Below are 9,936 nucleotides of genomic sequence, written 5' to 3'. Positions count from 1 at the left end.
TTAATATGGACAGTCATGGAATTTGTCAAAGTTAGCGTAAATTAATCAAATCAAATCTCCGTATGGACCAGTATCTGTAAATGTTAAGCCGCAAAAGAATCCGTGTTCTGCGCGTCTCTGTGTGAATCAATGAATGGCAGAGACGTGCAGGTTTGTTTACTACATAGACTGAAGCGCATGACGCTTGTATTAATTTCAGCATCTGAGCTTCAGAGTTCTCTCTCCATCAAGCGATCTGAACTTTTCAGTTCATCTCAATGGACGCACAGCGCACCTGTATTTGATGCTCTGTAAACTCTGTGTGAAGGCGCACGACTCACCGTCGCTTTACTGATAGCGCTGTTTCTCACACATGCAAAGAGAGAGAGCGCGAGAGTCTTACCACGCTGAATCGGACACGCTATATGTAAACTATTCTTTGTTGTCTTCTCCTGTCAAAATAATGGAGTTCATTTACAATTATTCATTTCGAACAAGCAGAAGACACTCCGGTTTCTCCGATAGTGGGCGGAGCTAATGTGCAAATGGCAATTTCATTGGCTGACGCTCAACTAGCACCGACCCTGTTTTGATTTCAGCAAATCAGTTTGACCGAACGCAGACAACGTGATTAATATTCATGAACCCAGCAGCTCATCAATTCATAGTGCATTGTATATACATTAGTATGATAGTAAAATTATCCTTTAATAATAATTATGATCTATTACTATTTTTCTTACAGAAACCCTCAATGACCAAAAATATCTTAAGCATCACCACCAGTCTTAAGTTCAGTTAAAATGACAAATATGCATTCATTAGGCCTAAAAGTTAATTTTTACATAAAGGCATTGTGCTACTAAATATTACTATTATTTAGTAAAATGTATGTGATACTTTTACTACTGTTAAAAATTTTTTTAAACTTTATTTTTTAAGAAATAAATCACAATATTTCTTCCATGTTTTAATTTTAATAGCAAATCCCCTTTATTTACCAAAAATAAAATGTTTAAATTTCATAAATTAAAAGACAAAATTAAATTTGGGGTGAAACTTATTTTACTGTTTTTCATAATTATATAACCTGTAGAAAAATTTAAACACCAATTGTAAAGAAGTATAAAGAATGGCATTGGTTTTTATTTTTTATTATTTTATTAATATATATATTTTTTAATTGGCATTTTTGTGATTTGCTTTGGTACCGAGAACCATGGATTTTCACTGGTATCGGTATCAAATACTGAAATTTGGGTACCGTGACAACCACTATTTAAAAGGTATACGGACTCACCAAGAAATATTTTGATTGTGTACTGCTCTGCATACAACTGTATAATGTCTAAACGTTACACCAATACGTTCTAATGACTCTTTGTAAGAGACAAAAACCACAGTAAGATTATTTATCGTAATGTCATGATGAGAATTACAAGAAATTGCCCCAACTCACGCTCGGCCAACATCAAATTGTAGGCTATTATTTCTGCTGTTGTGCTCATGTGTAAATTGAGGATAGAACGAACAAGTGATGATATTTGATACCTTCTGGGGACATGCATTGACCTGTATTTTAACTGTCTTTATGGGGACACCTTGTTTAAGTGGGGATTGCATTATATGCATAATATAACTTGTGTAGAATTCTCAAGACCTTTTATATTTGTCTGATTACAGGTTGTCTTCCAAATCAACATGGACTAGGGTTAGGGTTCTTAACATGAACGACACCGAAATGGACCAACTTGCTGATATCCTGGGACATGATATTCGTATCCACAGGAAATATTACAGATTACCCGAGGGAACACTATTAACAGGGTATGTAACCTGTTAATCGAGTTTAAACTAGCTGTCAAGCGTGTCCTAGTGACTTTGGAAGAATCTGTGCATATCTCTGAATACGAAGACTATATTTCAGAGTGCGTTGAGCCTGATCCTGGGATGGAGAGTGAAACCCAACTGTCAGATCATTCTCATGACGTGACGTCAAGTGAGACAGGTAAAGATTTGTAAACACATTTTTTTAAGATGTTTGTAATTTCCATTAGTTAAATAATAATAAATCATGCCTTCAAGCAGGCACTTCAGGAGTGAATAGCAGCAGGCCAGTAAACACGAATGAAGGTAAGACGTATGAACAAGCAGTTAAATGTTTAATTGCAATTAGAATATCAAGAATTCCCCCCAAACAGCCTATCAGTAATTAGTAGTTTGATTTAGAAATGTATATGATTGTGTTTCTTAAGGATCTCCAGAGAAGACATGGGAGGTCATGAAAGTAACATCAGGTAAGGAACCTGTCCTGTAATAGTTTTTATTTACTTTATTTATAAAAGGTCAACCACATCATAAAGAATACAGTAGTATAAAAATAATCCAGTCTTGCACCTACAACACATGCAGTGCAATTAATGTAATTTTCTTGTCATTAGTTCCTAGGAAGAGAAAGTGGAGTGAGGTGGAGATTGCGGCTGTAGAAGAGACAGTGATGAAATTTATTCACTCGGGAGTTACACCTGGAAAAGTCGACTACATTGCATGCATTACAGCAGCCCCCAAAGCCCTCTGTGAACGAGACTGGCAGGCGGTGAAGTATTATATAAAAAACAGAATCACAGCATATGAGAGAAAGACCACTAAAAAGTAAGGTTGATTTTGGTTGTTGATTCCGTTTTTGCGTTTTAGTTGAATTATAATATTTTTTTTTTGGTCTCAATACTAGGGCTGCACGATATTGGGGAAAAAGGACATTGCGATATCTTATTTTTCTGCGATATATTATTGCGATATGATATCTAATCTAATTTTTTCTTACAAACAAAAATGGCATGAGCACACATACATTCTCATTTTAAATGATTTAAACATCAGAGTATTATTTAAATTAGAGTAAATTATTTGTTTGTAACTTTAGGATATGGTTTGAATTGTTAACATTAACTAACATGAACTTACCATGAGCAATACTTGTGTTACTATATTTTTTCATCTTTGTTTATCTTAGTTATCTTAAACACAGCTGTTCATTGTTTGGTAATGTTACTTCACAGTAGGGATGCACCGGTTGACCGGCCATTAATCGGAACCGGCCGGTTTTTGCTTAAAATACGCAATCGCCCGTTTTTGGTGTTTTTCCGGCCGATTTTTCCGGAAGTGCGCTCGCGTGCACAGACTACATTGTAATCGTTTGCTATGTAATTTGTGTGGAAGAGTATTTCGAAATCTGTGCGCAGGACACAGGCAGTCGATCAGTACCGGAAATGCAGAGTTTGATGTCTGAGGCACAGATGGCAGGAAGTGAACAGCCGCTGTTGTACTGCCGCACAAATAGAGCCTTTCCTGCACACTGAAGCTGCGTGAGTGTATACTGTATCTGTCCGTGCCCTGAACACAAGTAGACCGTGAAGAGATGTTCAGCTCAACTTCTCACGTGTTGGATGAGAAACGAAACGGACTAAACTGTGACAAAACAGAATTATTTTTATTTATTTATTTTACTTTTTATTATTATTATTAGAACTTGCATTCATGTTTGAAAAGCCAGAAATAAACTTCAGTTCTGAATTAGGATGATTATTTTTATTTTACCCTAAAATAGACTTAATTTAATTTAAAAATCATCTGCTGTAGCACACTGAAAAAAGTATTTCATCTAATTAAAATATTTTAGGGTAATGATTCACATCTATATTTTTTTTACTTGAGTCAACAAGTTATTTATTTTTCACTGGCTCAAGTAAAAAAAAATATAGATGTGAATCATTATCCTATTTATTTATTTTTTTATTATTATTGGATGAATGAAACCCTTTGCATCTTTGTTTTATTCGCACAAACATTATTTGATTTTAACATTTTGGAAAATGTATTTATATAGCATACTTTTATTTAGTCTCACTGGTAAAGACCTTTTTTTTTAAACTTAAAACCAAATTTAAAAACTAAAATACTGAATGCTGATTAAGAAACATGTTAATGAATGTGTGTTGATTGTGTTGTTTGATTGTAGAACTATGCAGTTGTTACCTTTAATTTCACATGGTTACAGTTAATCTTTTATTTAAGGCCAGTTCTCTGTAGTTTCAACCCAATTCAAAAACAAAAGCTAAATGCTGATGTCTGTACCATCTGTGTTTGTATTGAATGTAGGCTACTTATTGTGCAGTTACTGCTATTAATTTCAGATGGTTACAGTTATTGTTTTCAATAGCCAAAAGCAAGTGTAATTATCTCTGCAGTTTAGGATATCGCACAAGATTTGACAACACAGAACACGTCATCACAGAATTATAATTTTTTTTTTTGACATCGTTTTTTGATTTTAATAAATTTGCGCGAGGGAGAGAGCAAGACAGCGCTTGTGGTGTTTGAAGACGGTGAAGGTGGGCGTGAGCGCGTGGCTGGGCCCTCTCTCTCTCTCTCTCTCTCTCTCTCTCTCTCTCTCTCTCTCTCTCTCTCTCTCTCTCTCTCTCTCTCTCTCTCTCTCGTGCTCGCTCTCTCTCTCTCTCGTTCTTATGTGCTCTGTTAAACTGCTAGGACTTAAACTGTGCAATTAATCCGCGAATCAAATTCGGCAAGGGCCGGGGAGCAGCTGCCCATACAGTTAATGAATAACGGATCAACTACGACAGCCTACATCGCACATCCTGCGACGTGACTATCGCGAATTTGTACATCGCGATATCGATGCTTAAACGACACATCGTGCAGCCCTACTCAATACCGTAGTTGAAACATTATAATGTAACTTAAGTTTTGAAAGAGTTAAAACGGCTTGATGTTGGTTGTAAATTTGGTGCTTGGACTTCCTTGTTTTTAATGCTGTGTCAAGTGATAAGCAGTTGGTGTAAATGTTTTTTCTAATTGCGTAGATTAGTTTTACTGTACAGTAGCCATACGACAGAGTGAGTGTCTATAGTATTCAATCCCTTTATTCAGGCCCCTTTACGTTTCACATTTTAATTGTAAATTGATTAATTTATTTTCTGATGGCACATTAGACGAAACGCATCATAAAAACTATATGTTGTAATATCTGATGGCAAGCACTGAACCCATACTGTACTGATTAAATTTGGCTGTAGATTCAATTTGTATCAAGGTCGTTTTTATTTCTCTTGGATTTCTTTTAATGATTTAAAGATTAAATTAAATTCCAGACAAAAAAAAACCATTCCACTGATAACGTTCATAATTTTAGACAATTTAAGAATTGTAGCTCTGATCTAACCTTTCCGAATGTGTTATTACTGGTTAACTACAGGATACTTAACTTTACCTCAAACATAATACATACTTTTAAAAGTAAGCTTACCATGTATACGTTTAATTGGTATGGTAATTTAAAAAAAAAAATTGTGTGTATTTACTTATTGTGTGCTCTGTCAGGTCTGTCAGTGTTTGTAAAAGCACTCTGTGACAACTTTATTTTAAAGGGCTTTATAATATATATTTGACTTTGATAAGAGCAGCAAAATCACATTCAACGTACATCTCTCATGGGTCATAATAATCAGTAAATTTAGCAACTAAATTGTGTAAGAATGAGTTAAATGCAGTATATGATTGTGGCAGTCTTAGTGGACTGAAATGGCTTGCAGTTGAAGATTGCATGTTGTTCAAGTTCATTTTTGAAGTTAAGATGAACTAACTTATTAAACCACCCTATTTTTAACAAACCAATATAACTTCCAGAAATACCATTATGAATTGGCCAGCTGGCCATATTATGACCTTTCTTTGTCTGTAGATTACACTGGTTTGTCCCCAGATTGAACATCCATGTGTACTTACTCATACACTAGTTGGTCAGGGTTTTGTCCCCAGATGGGACTTCCGTTAATGCCCATATAAGGAGTTGTCCCCGTGTCCCCACATGTGTTAACCTGACCTGTCCCCAGATTATCACCTACCCTTATTTTAATGAATTAATTACATTTTAAGTGAGATATTTATTAAACTTTTTTTTTTAGATTTTTTGATGTGTTTATCTAGTCTCTAGGATGTCAGGAAAGTGGTGTCCCCAAAATGTGGTAAATAACTGGTGCCCCCACGAGGCACCCCAAACAAGTATGTGTGTGTGTGTGTGTGTGTGTGTGTGTGTACCTGTGCTGGTGTGTGTGTTCGAGTGAAGGGTCCTGGTTGAGATCTGGTCAGGTCTTGTTTTCTGTGGAGCTGAGAAACAAGATCACATCATTCAGATGAAAAATACATTACAAATCCATAACTACAGAACAGAGCAGAAACACAGAGGATTGAACAGACGGCTGCTGTGTGATGAACATTAGTCACCTCTGATCACATTCAGATAGATGTTTTTATATTCTCTGTCCCATCCAGCTGCACAGGTGTACACTCCAGCATCTGTCAGACTCAGGTTTCTGATGATCAGTGTAAATGATCTCTTCTGATGATCGTCCCGCAGAGAGAATCTGCCTTCAGACACTGATGACTGTCCTCCAGCTGATTGTAGGAGAAGATTCTTCTCTCTGTAAGGTCCTTTATAGAAGTATTTGTTGGAGTTTTCATATCCTTCAGAATAAGGACAATTCAGAAACCCTTGTTCTCCTTCTGTTCCTCTCACTGTAATATCCACAGGCACTGAACTGCTCACTGCACACACACACACACACACACACACACGCACACACACAAACACACACACCAAAATAATCCAAACTATTAGACAATAAACACTTTTAATATATCAGTAAAATGTATAAAACAAAATAATGATATATTTTTGAGCACTTACCCATCAGTAGAAACGCAGAAATCATGAATGTGAACTTCATTTCTTCTTCGGTTGAGTTCAGAAAAAGTTCCTCAAATGTCTTCTTGAAGTCAGATCTCAGTAATACTGTGAATCCTGCTCTCTTCTCTCAGTGGAGAGTACAGTTATATGTCTCTGGTGATGAGAATCAAACACTAGCGCTGACGGACAGTGTGTTACTCTCTTCATGTGATGTTGAGGGTGTTGTGTGTGAAAAATGACCAGGAAATGATCTGTGAACTCACAAACCACAGCCTGTTTCCTCTGTTTCTGTTCTGCTCCACCTTCAAGTGCTTTCTGTTACACCTCTGATCTTTTACTGGCTACAAACACTTATAGCAAAAACAATTTAATAAATAAGTAAATAAATAAATATTAGTAGAAAATGTATTTTTTGAAAATGTTTTGCAGAGGTGTAAATAGTACCTAAAAGCTACACTTGAGTAAAAGTACAGACAGACACATACACACTGTTTAAATGTATAAATGTTTTGCAGTACACACACACACACATAGACGCACACACACACACAGCTTGTTATATATATATGTGTGTGTGTGGGAGGCTAACAAGCTGAACATTATAAAATACAAACTGACTACTAATCCCTCAGCAGACAGGAAGTGACATAAAAGTTCAAGACAAGGCACACAGAACATGTAACAAAAACAAATAAGAGCGGATTTATGAAGGGAGCAATCACGTTTATTTAATACAACCAAAATAAAACCTAAATCAAATCTAAACATCAAGATCTTTTTTCAAAATCTAAATCAAAACCTTATAACAAAACAAAACAGAATCCTTCAGAAAGGTCTCATCAGTATAACAGATAAAATAATGTTAAGTAGAATGAAAAAGTCAGAGGAAGAGCTGGTTTCAGTCGTGTCCTCATCTCATATAAACACCTGATTCACAACTACTCTCTGAGTAACTCATATTCACATAAAGCAGTCTCACGGACACATTTGGGTGAGTAAATGCCAAAACAAACGACATCTAGGACATCTTTTGTAGCAGAAGTCAACTGCTGCAGAAAAAAAACTAGGTGCCATGAAAATAACTAAAATATAGTGTATATATAGTATAGTATATATAGTCACACACCAGCACTGACCATATAGTATATTTCTGAGAATAAATCTGAATTGTTCAGATGCAATATAAAAGTGCCTTTAACATTTTCTTCTAAAATGAGTGACAAGAACCTATTCATTAGCATTAATGTGAAAGTAATAAAGCTACACACAGGAGACTGAAAAAAAAAAAAAGTTTTAGAAGAAAAATCCAAACTGCATTGAGAGGCTTATACTTCAAACTCTTAGTTTATACATTTAAAATACATACATTTTATATATTTCAGCATATAAAAATTGGCCATAATTTGCTAAAAATATCTTTTAAAACATATTTACATAAATATATTTTCATATTATATATATAATTATTGCAGAGCAATACTGCAATATACAAAAAAAAGAAAAAAAAAAACATTAAACATCATTCAATCATTATAAATCTTATTTTGAGTTCTAGTAAGACATCTACTTTTGTCTTTAAAATGCAGGTTATTGAATGTATTTTGTTATATTAATTTTCTTGTCCCTAAAATATATTAAGGAATATATAATGTTGTGTGTGTTCATATTGTCATATGACAAATTATATTTTAGAATAATACTAATGAAAAAAAATAAAAATAAATACACTGACCAAAAGTAGCAGATGGTTATTTTCTGTGGTAACTGACACTTCTCAAAGACCCTCCCTTCTTAGTTACTGTTGCTATGTCTGACGAGCTGCTCTCACACTACACTCTTGTTCTCACGCTGTCAGAAATACATCACAGACAAACTGACATCACACCAACAGGCAAGACAATTACTTCTGATATGAAGCAAAACTTTCTCATATTGTCATTTAGTAGAAATGTCATCAATAAATACCAGTCTGTGGCTCTTTAATGTGTCGTGACAGATCACTGTAGAGCCTCAGTTCAAGATCGTCTCTTCTGCTTTATCAACACAACATGAACATTAATGAACATCTGGAGTATTTCATTTAAACGGCAGAAAGAGGTCAATACACACAATCTTTTCAGGTTTAAATCCACCACAACTTAATCTACTCTCTTGTTTGATTTGCTTGTCAGACAAAATGAGAGATTCTGCATTATTATTGGTCAAATCACCTGTCAATCAAGCTCTCTGTGAAGGGTCAGATGGCATCACTGCAGAAATTTAGTTGTTTACAGAAACTGTAAATAGTAATAGTAACTGTAAAGATGCTCCTCTGTATCAGATGTGTGAAGATACAGCATCTACCAGCAGAAGAACAGATCACACTAACCACACAAACCTTGAGCTCAACATAAGACTAGAACATGCTATATATTAATGCACAGACAGAAATATCAGAATACACTGCAGTCTGTAATAGCATTGTTTAGTTTGTCCATTAAACTGCAAACTGTGTAAGACTCAACATCAGAAATTGATATATTCAAATGATCAATGTTTGTGCATGTCAGCTGTAAACATACAAGTATCAAATATAACAATGATAAACATAATAAAAAAAGATCAAATTTACTTAATAAAATTAACTCAATTATGACAGATTTTCTGTAAAATCATGAAAATGATGACAAGGAAGAAGATGATTTCTCTTGGTTCTGAACATGCTCATAGATTAATTATATTAGTGGTGCTTGCAAAATCATGCACCATGATGCTATTCTATACATATTTAGTCTCATTATACTGTATATGATGTTATATTACATTAGTTAAACTGAACTGGTTTGTGTTGTGGAGTTGATGAAGAGATGCTCGAGTCTAGAGTCACATGACACAAGTTCAGGAAACACAGCTGTAAACTACAGTTGTTTCTGTGTCTCTGTCCTCTGGATTACAGTGACGTCCAGCGTGTTTGATCTACAGTCATAAAGAATAAGAATCAGTTCACAGAGACAATAACTCAACACAAATCAATCTGTTTAATGTTATAACACACAAATATGATCATTCACACACAGCAGCAGCTGGAGATCCAACATCAAAAATACAGTAAATCACTGCAGTCACAGTCTTCTTCATCATCATCATCAGAATGCTGAGCGAGAGATGAAACTCTGACTGTGTTTCAGGGAAACTGCTAATGCAGTACAGATGTG

At 35.0% G+C, this 9,936-nt stretch overlaps 1 long non-coding RNA gene across 1 annotated transcript in view; it reads right to left on the bottom strand.

The window, feature by feature from the left end:
- Positions 1 to 9,608: 9,608 nt before the first annotated feature.
- Positions 9,609 to 9,936, bottom strand: part of LOC113101023 (uncharacterized) — a 664-nt gene continuing 336 nt past the window's right edge. The window contains exon 3 of the long non-coding RNA XR_003289880.1: positions 9,609 to 9,697. This is a non-coding gene — a long non-coding RNA (uncharacterized LOC113101023). The remainder of the gene's footprint in view (positions 9,698 to 9,936) is intronic.

This window comes from Carassius auratus, unplaced genomic scaffold (genome assembly GCF_003368295.1).
Source record: "Carassius auratus strain Wakin unplaced genomic scaffold, ASM336829v1 scaf_tig00217450, whole genome shotgun sequence".
NCBI classification, from domain to species: domain Eukaryota; kingdom Metazoa; phylum Chordata; class Actinopteri; order Cypriniformes; family Cyprinidae; genus Carassius; species Carassius auratus.
The sequence above is the reverse complement of the archived record's forward strand: the minus strand, read 5'-3'. Positions and strand labels throughout refer to the sequence as shown.